Source organism: Canis lupus, chromosome 10 (assembly GCF_003254725.2).
Source record: "Canis lupus dingo isolate Sandy chromosome 10, ASM325472v2, whole genome shotgun sequence".
Lineage (NCBI taxonomy): Eukaryota > Metazoa > Chordata > Mammalia > Carnivora > Canidae > Canis > Canis lupus.
In genome coordinates this window covers 49,697,551-49,713,237 of record NC_064252.1, presented here as the reverse complement: position 1 = coordinate 49,713,237, position 15,687 = coordinate 49,697,551, and the positions used below count along the sequence as shown (strand labels likewise).

The window sequence follows — 15,687 nt, the reverse complement described above, 5'->3', positions numbered from 1 at the left end:
CAGATATCACATCTTCCTTTATCCATTCTCCAATCAATAGGCACTTGTGCTGCTTTTGTATCTTGGCTATTATAAATAATGCTGCACGTATCCCTTTGAGTTAGTGTTTCTGTATTCTTTGGGTAAAACCCCAGTAGTGTGATTCCTGGATCATAAGGTAGTTCTATTTTTAGTTTTTTGAGGAACCTCCATACTGTTTTCCAGAGTGGCTACACCAGTCTGCATTCCCACCAACAGTGTAAGAGGGTTCCTTCTCCACATTCTTGCCAACACCTGTTGTTTCTTGTGTTGTTGATGTTAGCCATTCTGACAGGTGTGATATCTCATTGTGGTTTTGATTTGCATTTCCCTGATAATGAGTGACGTTGAGCATCTTTTCATCTTTTTCTGTTGACCATCTGGATGTCTTCTTTGGAGAAATGTCTGTTCATATCTTCTACCTGTTTTTAATTGAATTATTTGTTTTTTGTGTGTTGAGTCTTATAAGTTCTTTATATATTTTGGATACTAACCTTTTATTGGATATATCATTTTCAAATAGCTTCTCCCATTCTGTAGGTTGCCTTTTCATTTTGTTGATGGTTTCCTTTGCTGTGCAGGAGTTTTTATTTTGATGTAGTCCCAATAGTTTATTTTGCTTTTGTTTCCCTTGCCTCAGAAGACACATCTAGAAAGATGTTGCTACAACTGATATCAAAGAAATTACTACAATTGATGCCAAAGAAGTTACTGCCTGTGCTCACTTCTAGGACTTTTATGTTTTCTGGTTTCACATTTAGGTCATTAATCCATTTTGAATTTATTTTTGTGTATAGGGTAAGAAAGAGATCCAGTTATACTCTTCTGCATGTAGCTAGCTGTCCAGTTTTCCCAACACTGTTTGTTGAAGAGACTGTTTCCCATTTGATATTCTTTCCTGACTTGAAGATTAATTGACCATATAGTTGTGGGTTTATTTCTGGATTTTCTACTCTATTCTGTTGATCCATATGTCTGTTTTGGTGCCAATACCATACTGTTTTGATCACTACACTTTGTAGTATAACTTGAAGCCCAGAATTTTGATGCCTCCAGTTTTGCTTTTCTTTTTCAAGATTGCTTTGGCTACTTGCGGTCTTTTGTGGTTCCATACAAGTTTTAGGATTGTTCGTTCTAGCTCTGTGAAAAATGCTGTTGGTATTTTGATATGGATTGCATTAAATCTGTGAATTGTTTTGTGTAGCTATAGACATTTTAACAATATTTGTTCTTCTGATCCATGAGCATGGAATGTCTTTCCTTTATGTCATCATCAATTTCTTTCATCAATGTTCTATAGTTTTCAGAGTATAGGCTTTCAACCTTTGGTTAGGTTTTTTCCCTGGGTATCTTACTATTTTTGGTGCAGTTGTAAATGGGATCGTTTACTTAATTTCTCTTTCTGCTGCTTCATTATTGGTGTGTAGAAATGCAACAGATTTCTGTACATTGATTTTGTATCCTTTGACTTAAAAAAAAAGATTTACTTATTTGAGAGAGAGAGAGAGTGTGGGGAGGGGTAGAGGGAGAAAATCTTCAAGCAGACTCCCGGTTGAGCATGGAGATAGACTCTGGGCTTGATCTCAAGAGCATGAGATCATGACCTGAGCCAAAACCAATACTCTGCCACTTAACCAACTGACCCACCGGGTGCCCCTGTATGTGACTTTACTGAATTCATTAATCAGTTTTAGCAGCTTTTTGGTGGAGTCTTGCATGTTTTCTACATAGAATAGCATTTTTTCTGCAAATAGTGAAAGTTTTACTTCTTTATTGATATGGATTCCTTTTATTTCTTTTTATTGTCTGAATGCTATGACTAGGACTTCCAGCACTGTGTTGAATAAGAGTGATGAGAGTAGACATCCTTGTCTTGTTCCTGATCTTAGAGGAAAAACTCTCAGTTTTTCCCCTGTAAGGATGATGTTAGCTATGGGTTTTTCATAAGTGGGCTTTATTATGTTGAGATATGCTCCCTCTAAACCTACTTTGTTGAAGGTTTTTATCATGAATTGATGTTGTACTTTGTCAAATGCTTTTTCTGTATCTATTGAAATGATCATATGGTTCTCATCCTTTCTCTTACTGATGTGATGTATCCCATTGACTGATTTGCGAATATTGAACCCTTGCAAACCAGGAATAAATCCCACTTAATCGTGGAATGATATTTTTAATATTTGTTGAATTTGGGGCACCTGGGTGACTTAGTCAGTTAGGTATCTGCCTTTGGCTCAGGTCATGATCACAGGGTCCAGGGATTGATCCAGCTTCCTGCTCTGCAGGTAGTCTGCTTCCCTCTTTTTCTCCAGCTGCCCATCCCCACTGTTAATTTTTTTTTCTCTCTCTCTCAAATAAATAAATAAAGGCTTTAAAAAATATATATTGTTGAATTCAGTTTGCTGGTATTTTGTTGAGAATTTTTGCATCTGTGTTCATCAGGGATATTTGCTTATAGTTTCCTACTTTAGTGGAGTCTTTATCTGGTTTTGGTATCAGAGTAATGCTGGCCTCATAGAATGAATTTGGAAGTTTTCCTTCCTCTTCTCTGTTTTGGAGTAGTTTAAGAAGGATAAGTATTAATTCTTTAAATATTTGGTAGAATTTTCCTGTAAAGCCATCTGGTCCTGGACTTTTGTTTGGTGGGAGTTTTTTTTTTTTTTTTCCTGACTCAAATTCCTTGCTGTTTATTTGTCTGTAAAAATTTTTCTATTTCTCCCTGTTTTAGCTTTGGGTAGTTTATATGTTTCTAGGAATTTATGCATTTCTTCCAGGTTGTCCAATTTGTTGGCATATCGTTTTTCATAATATTCTCTTATGATTGTTTGTAGAAGTCTTTTTTTTTTTTTAATAAGGGCTGAACCATTCAGAAAGATCAGAAGGGCCTCTCTTCCCAGTTAAAAGAAGAAATGTGCTAAAGTAGGAGAGGCGTCAGGGAGATGACAGTGACCACAAGAGAAGATGACAGTGACCACCCTGCTCTCTTCTCTGGTGAGGATTAGAACTGGAATGCCATCTGTAGGCATTGGATTAAGTAAGGAGGCCAGTGACAACTGAGCAGCCCACAGATCCTTGGAGGGCAGCAAGCAGGACACTGGTTAGTTCCCCAGGACAGGAATGGGAGTGTTAAAAAGGTGGGGGTTGCTTTGGGATGAAGTCCAAGGAGAGCCACCTCTTCCCCTCCTCTGCAGCATCGTGAGCTGAGCAAGGACATGCCCAACAGACAGTCTTTGGCAGCACTGGCAGAGAGGGGCTTGCCAGCTTCCTTTACCAGCCACCAAATTAGGGATTCTAAAAACTGTTTTATGTTCATTACACTTCTTCTTACAGCTCCTGTGCCAGAGATGCTTGGCAATGGGAAGCAGACTACTTGATTTGCGTAATAGATATTTTCACATACAGCATACATAAAAAACAAAAACAAAAGTGTCATAAAATTTTAATCTGGTCTTTTTGTAGCAGCAGTGGGAAGCACAGAGGTTTTATCATTATGCTATCTCCTGTAGGATCTGTAGAACAAAACAGAACATTCGTGGAAAAAGAATGTGTTACTGTTAAGCAAAATTGGACCAGGGGACCACTGAATGCAGACTCAAATGCACAATGTGGGTGGCCCACCCCTCAAACCCAATTGGAGCCCAATTCCAGTCTTGGAAGCTTTCCTAGCAGGAAGCTAGGTGGTGACTTTAGCTGCATCTCCCCAGACACATCAGTTTGTGAGAGAGGATGCCATAGCCTTTGACCAGCAGGGTCCCCAGATGCCCATTTCCTCCCACAGATCACCTTGGGTAGTCTCCCTATTGTTGTGCACCTCTCTGCCACAGGGTGGCTCTACTCTGCAGCTTCCTACCCACAACCTAAGGCCCCAGAAGCCAGAGTTGAAATGCCAGGCACCAAGGTTGTGCAGCCATCACCCAAATCCGGCACACACACACCCTTCCCCCTGCACTCCCCTGCCAAGGGGCCGGAGATACTGGCCTAGGGCAGGGATTAGCATCCACCCAATGGTGAGAGACAGAATTTGCCAATCTTTTGCCAGTGATTTGAGGAGGGCAGCAACCAGGGAAATGCAAACAGATGGAAATGCAAACCAGGTACCATCCAATCCAGCTGTCTATGTGAAAAAGCTCAAGAGAGACAGAAGATCCATCTGGGGGCAAAGCAGCACAGCTGAGAATTCCCTGAGCCCAAGAGCACAGCTCCAATCACTTTTTAGGAGGTGGGAGAAAGAGAGATGAATGTGACTTGGCTGGATAGCCCGTGTCCATTCGATGTTTACTGTCTTTGGCACTCACCCTAGACAAGAGTTCTTGTTCTCTCACTGATGCTACATAAAACTCTTACTAGGTCTCCAAAGTGAAGTTTAACACTCCCTCTAATGAAGAACCTGGGTGAGTTCCTAGGACTTTGCCAGGACTCCAGAGCTATTTGTGCACAATATCACCACATCTCTTATCAGAGATATTCCTCCTGCCTCACCAGTCCCTGGCCAGTCCTTTTTGCCCTCAGGGTCCCCCTACTTGGGGTTGATGGGCTTGTGTCTTCCCTGGAATCAGAACGAATCAACAGAGCAGGTGAAGGAAGAGGGCTGGGTCCTGTGAGTCAAAAATGAGGGTTGAAGAGGATGAAGCCAGGGAGGTAATTCCAGGACAACAGTGGTTTCAGGCTGGCAAGCAGGGGTATGGTCATGAGAGAAATCTGGAACATGGGCTGGAGCCATGACCCTGCCCAGGCTTTCCACGGCATTTGGCAAGAAAAGTTGGCATTATTTATAAGGCCTCCCTGGCCATCCAAACCCCAGGCCCAGGTGTGGGCCTCTCCAGATACCTCAGCTTTCCCATCTGGGGCTTCTAGGACTTCTTCCCAGAGACAAGGACTTGCTTACTGTCTCTCTTAGTTCAGGAAAGTAAAGCCTGGAATTTAGGAACCAATCGTGAATCCAAAATGTTCTTTTCACCACCTCTCCCTATAAGGTCTGTCATGCAAATAGGATCTTTTAGGCTTCCCTCCTGTTCCTAAGTTCAGGATATTGTATGTACCTTGCTCTACCCCAGACTTTTACTACTTTATCATTTGGCCACTTTCTTCAACTGCCAGTTATATTTTTGATAATTACGGCATATAATATAGGTATTGTCACTCCTAATTAAGTAGTAAGGCACTTTGTGTTTAAGTATTGAATGCTAACTATGTTCTAGATGCTTTGATAAGTGCTTTATATAGCTGATCGAGCTGAATCTGCATAACAACCTTATGAAGGAGGTACCATAGTTTATTATCCCTGGTTTTCTGGGGGAGTGAGGTGAACAGAGATGTCAAGAAAACTAGTCCAAGGTTCTGGCTTCTTGTGTGAGTTGAGCAAACCATAACCTCTCTGTGCCTCAGTCTGTTCATCTGTAAAATGGGATTAATATCAGTTTCTACCTGATAAGACTGCTATGAGAATTAACTGCCCTGTTATCTATAAAGTGCCCAGAATAGTGCCTGGCCCATACGTGTTTGTTGAGTATATCCAGCTCTGCCCATCTAAATGGCAGAGCTGGATATAACCCAGGTAATTTTATTTCATAGTACAAATTCCTAACCACTATCCATATTCTTTTTGGTTGTGTCCTGTTCTGTTTCTTCTGAAAGGTTTGGCAGTGCTTTTGGTTTCCACTTTACCAAGACAGGGAAACTGAGCTATGGAAATTCAGGGCTGCATGTGAGCTTGTCTTCTGGAGAATTCAGTGGAGACAGGTCATGTATTCTCAAAGGCCAGGCACTGCTCTGAGCACTTTACAGTTCCTATACAGTCTTAGGAGGTAGGTACTGTTTTCCATCCCATTTTTACATATGAGGAAACTGAGGCACAGACCAGCCTGACTCTGCTGTCATATCTGTTCTCTACCATAGGCCAACCAGTTCTGCTCCCAGGTCCTGGAGCAGGAGTTCTGGGCCAGTAACCCAGGGACTCAGCACAGGAGTATCTTGCTGAGAGTCCTACACCACCCTTTGCCCTTTGTCCCACCTTTTCTGCCTTGGGCTATGACCAAGGCTTCCACTGGACCCTAGGTTTCAATAACTGCCTTGGCCTACCTTCCATGGCTATATCAGACCCATTTCTCTGGTGACCAATGGTCATAGTTTTCCCAGGGATGCCTCAGCTTTAAAGCTGAAAGTCCTAGGGGAAACCTTTCAGTCCTGGGCAAACCAGGATGGTTGGTTACCCTGCACACTGCACAAGCCTGCAGCCACTCTCTGACCCAGTGAAGCTTTGCTCTTGCTGCTGGGTAATCCATAGATATCCAGAAATTCAGAGAATAACCTCTCCTCTCCAAATGATCCCTCAAAGCATCTTAATTTAGCAGCAGCTGCATCACATTTTAAATCCAAAGAGCATAAGGAACATTACTAGGAAATCTTGTTTTCTGGATGGAGGAGATCTCTCAGGTTTACTTTTCTAAAGCACACTGATGGAACATAAGCTAGCAGTTTCCTCTCTGCCCTTCACACATGACCCATCAAGCTATTATTTCATTTTCCCTCTGCGTTTTCATTCTCCCCAAACACTTCCTCTTAATGATTTCCTTTCAGCCCAAAGCAAGCAGCAGAATAAAGAGACTGGGCTTGGCATCAGGGAGACCGCATGAGTAGAAGAAAGGATGTGGGCTTTGGAGGCAGAAAGACTGGGTGTGGATCCTGTCTTTGACATGTCATTTTATATCTTTGTGCAAGTTACTTAACCCCCCTGAATATTGTCTGTAAAAGGATCACATGAGAAGATCCGTGGTGATCATGTGTGCAGAGTGATTCGCAGGGAGTGGGATGGTGGACGTTCAGTGGCTGATGGAAGATACCACAGCTCGAGACTGGAGCACCCCCCCCCCCGCCCCCGCCCCGGGATTGGCAGGATTCTGGTCCTAAATCTGAGTCGAGGCACCCAGAGAAATGTCCCTGATGTGGTCTCTTCGCTGGCTTCTTCTTTTTGCCTTCCATGGCGATTCCCTGGGGAAGCCGTATTACAAAGTCACAGGGTCCTATACTCCTTCATTCTACTTTTTACAATCTGAATTCAAAATTTAATTTCTATCTTCCCCATCTGGTCACGAACTCCCTGAAGGCAGGGACCGCGTCTATCTTGTTCACTGTTGTAGATTTGGCAGCCAAATCGGTGCCTGGCACACACTGGGTGTTCAATAAATGGAATGAAATGAATGAATGAATCAAATGACCATCAAAGGTACTGGGGTATGGGGGGGTGGGGGTGGGGGAGAAGACCGAATCCTGGAAGGAGGGTTAGGCAGCAATACGCCACTAGATGGCGATGTCACCCTGCTGGTAAACTCTCCAGCGGGCTTTCTCGCATGGAGGGTGGGTGACAAACTCAATTTCCATTTTAAATTGGAAGCAATGATGCTGGATTAACATCTGTCTTTCATTGAGCATCATGGCAGGCAATTTTACGACAAATTTTCTACAGTTCTGACAACAACCACAGGAGAGAGTATCTCATTTTACCGATGAAGTAATAAATTCCCAGTAATTTTAAGTAACTTTTCTAAAGATGCACAGCTTGTGGGTGACAGAAGAAGGCTCCGCGCCAGGGTGTGTTTGGCCTCCAAGCCTGTGTTCTTTCCAGCGTACCCCAGTGCTGCTCCTCCAGCAGCCTAATGGCACCAGTGAACAGCCTTCCCACTGTGATAGGCATCCATCCTTACCTCCCTTTTTGTCCTCACAGCTGGTTGTTTTACATGTCCAGTCAGAACTATCCACACAACCTTTGGTTTCTTAGAGGTCAGCTTACAGGGAGGGGAGATGACAGACAGAACAGACTCAACGCTTCTTAGACCAGAGGTTTGATTTAAGTCTTAAGCTCATGGGTAGGTTAGGTGTAGCGTCCTGAGGAAGGAGGAAATAATCTTCAGTTTATCAACCAGCCATCAGTAGTTCTCCATTCAGCATCTGTGTTGCACACACAGGGTTATGATCTGATTGGACATATAAGTCGCGCCCACATGGAACATAATACACTGCGGTACGCAAGTGCCTCGTGGAGACATATACAGTAAGGGCACTAGGCATTCAGAGGCCAAAAGGATTCCTGTGACTGGGGTGGTCACAGTTCTCAAAGTCAGGGTTGACCTTCACAGGAAATGCATTTTGGGAGATAGGCAGCTAGTCAACTGGTCCGTTTCTATAAAAGGTGTGGACCAAGGACCAGCAGGCTTGACGCCAGCTGAGAGCTTGCTAGACATGCAGAATCTCTGGTCTGGCTTCAGACCTCATGAACCAGAATCTGCCTTTTAACAAGCTTTCCAGATGATTCGCACACATTAAAGATTTTGGGGGGACTAAGTATTTGTATTTATATGTCCTTTTAAGATGAAGTAATACTCTGAAACACTCTTTAATTTCATGGTTTAGTTTTAATTTTGGACTTTGATTTGCTTAAAAGAATGGTACTGAATATTCTTAAACTTCTGCTGTTCTTCTCTATAAGAACCTAAGGAGATTCCTAGTAGCTAAATTTTCTGTGGCCTGGTGAATCACTAACTAGAAAGAAAGTTCTTATCCAAAGCACCTTTGCAAGTATTTGTGTAATGTGAATTGCTCAAAAGGCCTTGAAAAATCCTAAAGGGTATTTTTTTAATCAAATTAGTAAAGGAAGTTTACCTTATTATGTTCGATGTAATGCATGTATGCTATATGATGGAACCATAATACTCGATCATCAGGTCACTCCATACCTACCCACCCCCACCCCATTGCCCTTCTACCTATCATTCTCGGTAAATCAAAGTTGCCAGAATGTGGACTTTCTGATTAACTCTGATGGAGAAAGATGCTTACTTAGACACTGGCATATTGATAATACTTTATTTGTCATCTCAATAAGAAGTGATGATGTCCCATGTCTAATTGTGGCTGTATTTCTCTTATCCACTTGGGTGGATAAGTTGGGTGGAAGTTGGGGGAGTCCATTCAGAAAGGCAGCCTGGTATATAGAAAAGGGCACTAGACAACTCGGTGAGACCACATGGGTTGTGGTCTAACATATGTTAGCTGTGTAGTGTCACCTCTCTGGGTCTCACTGCCCCATCTATAAACTTGGGAAGTGGAACCAGGTAATTGCTAAGATTCCTTCCTAGTTTAGCATTATATGAGCTTAGATGACTAGGAGTTCGAGCATGGGTAGTTATTCATTAAACTCAGATTATATACTCCCAAATAGAAATGGCCCACACCATCTTTACTTACAGATCTAAAAGTTGAGAAGGCTGGTTACCATAGCAATGCACCTTCATGGAGTCATTTTATAAATTTGATTCTGTAAAGTGACAATATTCTGTACCGGCACCTGCAAAACTCCCTAACGTTTCCTTTGCTTCCATTCTTGCTCCGGGCTACAGTGCCAAGAGTTGTCCTAATCTGGAGAAGCAATCAGAGTTCTCAAGCTGCCTTTCGGTCTGCTAGAACAGAAGGTGCTGACAGGGTGGGAGGAAAGGCAGGCCTCCTTTCAGTTTACTAATTCTGCAGCCGCCCTTCACAAACGCCAGCAAATATTTTGCGATGTTGCAAGGTGTTACGAGAAGTGAAAAGCAAGCTGTGATTCAGCTGGTATGAAGACTTTGCAAATAAAAAAGAGTGATCTGTTTTGCAGCAAACTATTATTTCTGCCAGAGCCCACAGACTGGAATACTAAAAGAGGTATTTCTGCAAGACACTGCCATCATACATATTGGGTTTTCCAAATAAGACCAATTTCAAATTCACTGGCTCAGCAGGTCCCAACCTGTGGACCTCAGGCCCCTGGGAGCTGTGGAATCACCTCAAGGGATGTGCACACCCATGTGCATGTGCTCTGTCTGCAGACTGAATGAAAAATGTGCTCATCCACATGGGTTGCATCTCAAATATGCATAAATGTTGTAATGAATAAAAGAAATGAACTTACAATGTTACTAAATATATCTTAGCCTTTTGTTACATAGTTTCTTAATCAGCTGACACTAAAATTAGAGTTAGATTCATGTTTAACTTTAAGAAAAAAAAATTCTTGGTGTTGAAATGCAGCCTTCACACTTGTCAGATCATTTGAATTGAATCTGGTTCAGAGAATATGGACACCTTATCATTAGGAGAGACCCTTTCCTTTGAAGGCATATGTGGATAATATATTCACAATTTGGTTGCTAAAACCTTAAAACCTGTTAGGAAGACATTTAAGTGGTTAGTTGAGCACTGCTCCTCTCTGAGAAATGTTTTTTTGGGGGGTATATAAACTATAAGCAGTGGGTACATTAATTAGGCCACAAATTTATAAGAAATATAAGCTAATTTTTATTTCTAGCTGCCATCTCTTGGCATTATCAGAAATTTAATCTGAGTGCGCTTATAGATTTCATCTCTTCTTTCCCTGGGATTGTGTCTAGTTTCTGGCAGGGCCTTATGAGGTGCCAAGGTACACAATGATGTGGGGTGGGGCAAGCAGTAGAGGGAGTAAGGAACCTGACTCCCATGTCGTCCTTCCCCACTGGTATCTACTGAACCATACTGTTTCATGACCTCTTCTGGTTCGCCAGCACCCTCCACTTCTGTGGTATCCTCTCAGGCACAAGGAGAAGTGCTTCCATTTCTCATTGTGGCCTTGAAGACTTTGCAAGCCTTGGACCCCCACGTACCCATTTCTTTTCTGAAGTCTTGCAACCTTCCTGAGGCTCTGCTGAGGGTATGAGGATCATGTCCTTTTTATTCCCAGGCCCCATAAAAACATCTGGGATTGTTCCACCTTCCCTAGGTGAACCTGTGGAGTAACATAAAGGACACAGCATTGACACGTTTGCTCTTGGGATTTGCCCAGAAATTTACTTCATCCACTCAGGCACAGGGAACCTTTTTTTCTATTCCTGTTAGATTTTCTTCCAAATATTTTATCTAGGCTGCTAGGATTTTTTTTTTTTTCCTTCTTTCTCCTAAGGGCTGCTTCTAGAACCAAAAGCCAGGAAGACACTCTTATTTCTCTGCCTCTTATTGTCACATCCCTCCTCTGAGATAAGAGCCTTGAGCTAGGCCAGCAGCCTGAAGGAGGGGAAAGGGATCTGCTGATATTATGCGACCACATAAATAAATTAATATAGCTTTCATGAGTCCAGTGCCTGAAGAGAGGAAGTCAGCCTGAAATGAAATCAGATACTGAGCAAAAAGTGAACTTTGATAGAAATAATTAAAATAAGATCTCCAGCACCAGGGTACTTTTTCTATAGGTGCTTCACATTTTCTGCAGTGTGGATCCAGAGCTAAGTGACTCTTAGACATGATACTGAAATACAAGGGGATCTTCTTTAAGGATGGTGTGAATGATGCACTCCACAGTGGCACATGGAGGTCTCTCGGCCAGTCAGACTGGGGTATCGGGGGAGCCAGGAAGAAAGCGGCAGCAGCTGCACACCTTGATGCTCTCTCACTCACACCCTTTCTAGAACTTTCCTGCCTCTGGGGCCATTGGCTTCTTCTAACTCTGATGTTCCTGCTTCAGGCAGATCGAAGTCCTTTCACTCACATTCACTCAAAGGCACTGACTTTCTATGTTGAGCTGTGTGCTGGGGAACAAGTAAGTAATCCCACTTTGGTCTTGGTGAATTTACCTAAGTCTCTTTTTGAACAGAAAAAGACATGGCCTCTTGACTGAAGGACCTGATAGTTTAGTTGGGGGAGGGAGTTGTCCATGGACCGACAAGTGAGGGATGCCTGGATGGCTCAGTGGTTGAGCGTCTGCCTTCAGCTCAGGTCCTAATCCTGGGATCTGGGATCGAGTCCCGCATCAGGCTCCCTGCCTGCTTCTCCTTCTGCCTGTCTCTGCCTCTCTCTGTGTGTCTCATAAATAAATAACATCTTTTTTTTTTTTTTTTAAAGGAAAGACAAGCGAAAGGTGGTCTCTTGCTGAGGTGTCAAAGGAGGCTTCTGAGTGGGGTGGGAAGTAGAACCTGAGAGGGGCCCCAGGACGCTGCGGGCAGGGTGAGCTTGACAGGTCGGACTGGGCTTCGGCTAGATGCCGCTTACAGGGGAGGAGGCTAGGGGAGCAGCTCATCTGGCTCAGAAACAGCCCCAAATTTCCAGAAGCAGTGATGGCTATACATTTCAAATTTGGTAATTATGAACACACATTTTTCTCATTCAAAAGAGCTAACTGCTGCATGACTAGGCAGGAAGATTCTATTTTCCTGTTTCTCAACTTGTGCTGTTTGAATCAGGAGCCTAGGGGAGGAACACGGGGGTGGAGGTTCCTTCACAAGGCAAAAGCAGTAAACTCTCTCCCCCTCTCCTCTTGGAGAGAGACTGGCAGCTGACTTTAAAGATCCTATATTTCAGGCAAAGAAGAGTTTGTTGGCAAACCATGTACGAGGCACCAGAGTGATAAATCAGAGCTTTTGCAGCAATGTATTTTTATCACTGACTGCTTGGCTAAAACTCATGTGTTCCAAGTGGGCTGCCTTAGCTAAGTATGCTCATCTGAGTATGGAATGGCCCTTAAAAATATAGGTTTATTGCAGATGATCCCTAAAGATACCAGGTTAACATTTATTTTCTAAAAGGAGGATAGTGTGAGAAGGTAGGAGGCTCTTTGGTCCACTAACTCATGAAATAGGATTATGTTTCTCCAGCTGTGAGAGTGAAAATTAATACCCTGTTTGAGGAAACTCAACCACATCATCTAAAGGTTAACTCCATGTTATGGAAACAAATGAGAAGACTGCATTTGGAGAAAGGCCCAACATTCCAGATCACGCAGGAAATAATCACATAGTATTATTTTTGAGTGAATGTAGCAAGAAAACATAATCCTTGGGTAAATAACCAGAACGGGCTAAAGACGTGTGTGTGTGTGTGTGTGTGTGTGTGTGTGTGTGTGTGTAAAACTATAAACAGTGATCTAGATCAAATTACTTGTTTAATTCATCAATGTACAATAATATGTGCTTTTGCTTATGCCAATAAGATAATCTTTTGAGACTCTGAGTAACTTCTGGCCCAAAATTGAGTCCACAAAGTGATTATGGAATTAGGAAACAATAGAAATGGCACGGGAAGGAAGGGTCCCACTCCTGAGTAGCTACTAATCTTTTACATCAACCTGAGGTCATCGAAAAAATGCTGATCATTTCTAGAGCTATCTAGAATAGGGGTCAGCAGACTTTTTCTTAAAGGGATAGACACTAAAAATTTTAGGCTTGCCACTCTGCCATTGAACACAAAATCGACCACAGACAATCTGTTAACAAATGGCTAAAACTTTCTATACAAACATAGGTGACTGGCCAGTTGGCCACAGTTTACTGATCTTTCATCTTGAACAACTACAGAGATGTCAAAAAATTGTTGAGTTCTTTTGGGAAAACTTGTAGTTCCATGGAGCTCTGCAGCAGACGGATTTCTGTGGGGATATGTAATGAGGCCAGCAAACTGTGCCCTTTACTGATAAACACCACATAAGGAGGCCTGGAGGAGGCTGTCTGGTGCTGTCAGAAAGGCCAGATGACTCGTAGGAAGAGTCGCTAGTCTGAGGTGCAAACTACTTACACAGATGGAACAAGCACACAACGCCAATCCCACAGTCTTCACGCTTTTGCCTCCTGTGATGGCTTTGTGAGGTAGCAAGGGGATTCTGGATCTGACTGCACCTTCAAGAGGTAAGGTTGGACACCAAAAGGTTCCAGCTTCTGCTCCAATTCAGATTCATTAAAATAATTGTTTCATTAGAGCAGGTCGGTTCTCCTGCTGTATTCATCGCTGCTGCTGAGTGGACATCACTGTGTAACCACTCTTTTCCTGACCCAGCCTCTGTCACAGCCGGTGGCTCGGATATGTGCAACTTGTGCCCTGACTTGAAAGGTGGAGCTGTCTCCTAATTCTCTGAGGTGCATTTGAACTGAGACAAGAGGGAAGATGCAGTTGTTGGCAGAGATGTAGCCAGAAAGGTTATATGGGGCTCAGGGGCTGGAAGGGCCCCCACGTGGGCCTTGTAAAAGCCCCTGATGTGTTCACTGAAAAAGCAGAAGTGAAATAGAGAAAGGGTTTCAGTTTCTTTCCAGTTCTGTGATCCGCAAGAGTTGTCTGTTCATCAGGAATCCTTATATTCCAGTCAGGCCACTCTGTGGATTTACAATAGCCTCCATTTCCCTTGAGTTGTGTTCATTGGATCTTTTCTCAATAACTAAATCACATGGTACTCTAGGGGGCACATTTCCTGCCACAACTAAAGTAGTATTTAACACATTTTAGGTCTGCCATCCATGAATGTAAAATTCTATGGGTTTGACAGTGATCTATTTAACTTCTATACCAGCGGCTCACAACAAATACAATCAAATTCTCCTTGTCAATGACTTTTCAATCTGTCCTTTCCATTCCCATCCCTCCACTGTAGCCTCCTACCTTATCACTCCTATCTGGATGTCAGCCCTAGTCTCCTAGAAAGCTCCTTTGCCTCTATTCATTCCCTATTCTTGTCCATCTGTTGTCAGAGCTGTTAATTTTTACAAACCTACTTTCAGCAATCACTTCTCAGACAGAAAGTCTAAAATGCTTCCTTACTGCCTTCTGGATCCAGTCTGATCTCTTCAAACTAATATTTTAGGCTTCATAATCTGGTCCCACTTTATCTATTTATTATATTTGTATTTCTCATACCCTTCAACCTGAACTTCAAATTTTAGCTAGGTTAATCTCCCACATCCTCCATCAATCTCACCATTTCTCCTATCATTTAGAATACCTCCTCCCTGTATCAAAATCTATATTATCTCTAAAAAATAGAAATCTAATATTGTAGGTAAGAAAGAGAAGGAGTAGGAAGGAAATGAAGGCCACATCTGTCCCCTTCCTCCTGACAGCCACATTCCAAAGTAATAGTTAATGTCTGGTGCCCATTGCAAACATAACAAAACTATCAAAAGTATATGAAATTGAAGCCTCCAGTTGAGGATGACAGAATGAAACACATACCTAATTTTTACCGTTTTCAACCTACCCACATAAACTACACTAATGATATTTTGGGGGGTGGCATAAATCCCAAGGACAGAGAATGAAAGAGGATACCAGAGAACTAAATTTTAGAGGGTAGAAAGCAGACAAATGGTAATGGACTTGGCAGACTTGAAAGACCAAACTGTCAACTGACATTAAGTAAAGATAAAAACAAATTCAATATGCACTCCAGAATCCTCAAAAGACTCAAGGATCAGTGGCACCTGTGAAAGGGGAGGGAATTGGGATGTTGTATTAAAGAAGACTGGTTGAATGAAGGCTGAGGATCAGGACAATTTTGGATCTCCCCTCCCCCACTCCATATCACTGGCTGATAGTTCCTCCCGCGCTCTGGCCAAAGTCTAGAGATTTAGGTTCCAGAGATGGGAAAACAGATGGTTTCCAAATGAAGGAACACCAGGCACAGCTGAAGGTGGGTGTGAAGTATTTCAATCAGGAGAGTAAGTGAATGCATGTATATTGAAGGCTCCCTGCTCTCTTCCCCCACTTTCTCCTTTAGGCAAGAGAAATTGATAATATGTGGATAATATGATAATATGTGGATAATATGATCACCTCAAGAGGAAATATCTAAAGATACTGACTTTAAGAGCCCCCTCACTGCCTAGATAGGTCATCTTTAGTGATTCTCAACTAGAG

The 15,687-nt window shown here is 42.7% G+C and overlaps 1 long non-coding RNA gene across 1 annotated transcript; it reads left to right on the top strand.

Annotated features, from left to right (window-relative positions):
* The first annotated feature begins 1,312 nt into the window (after positions 1-1,312).
* LOC112671656 (uncharacterized) lies at positions 1,313-9,945 on the top strand. The gene is made up of 3 exons (XR_003143762.3): positions 1,313-1,437; positions 2,874-3,009; positions 9,411-9,945. It is a non-coding gene; the product is annotated as an uncharacterized LOC112671656 (long non-coding RNA).
* The last annotated feature ends 5,742 nt before the right edge of the window (positions 9,946-15,687 follow it).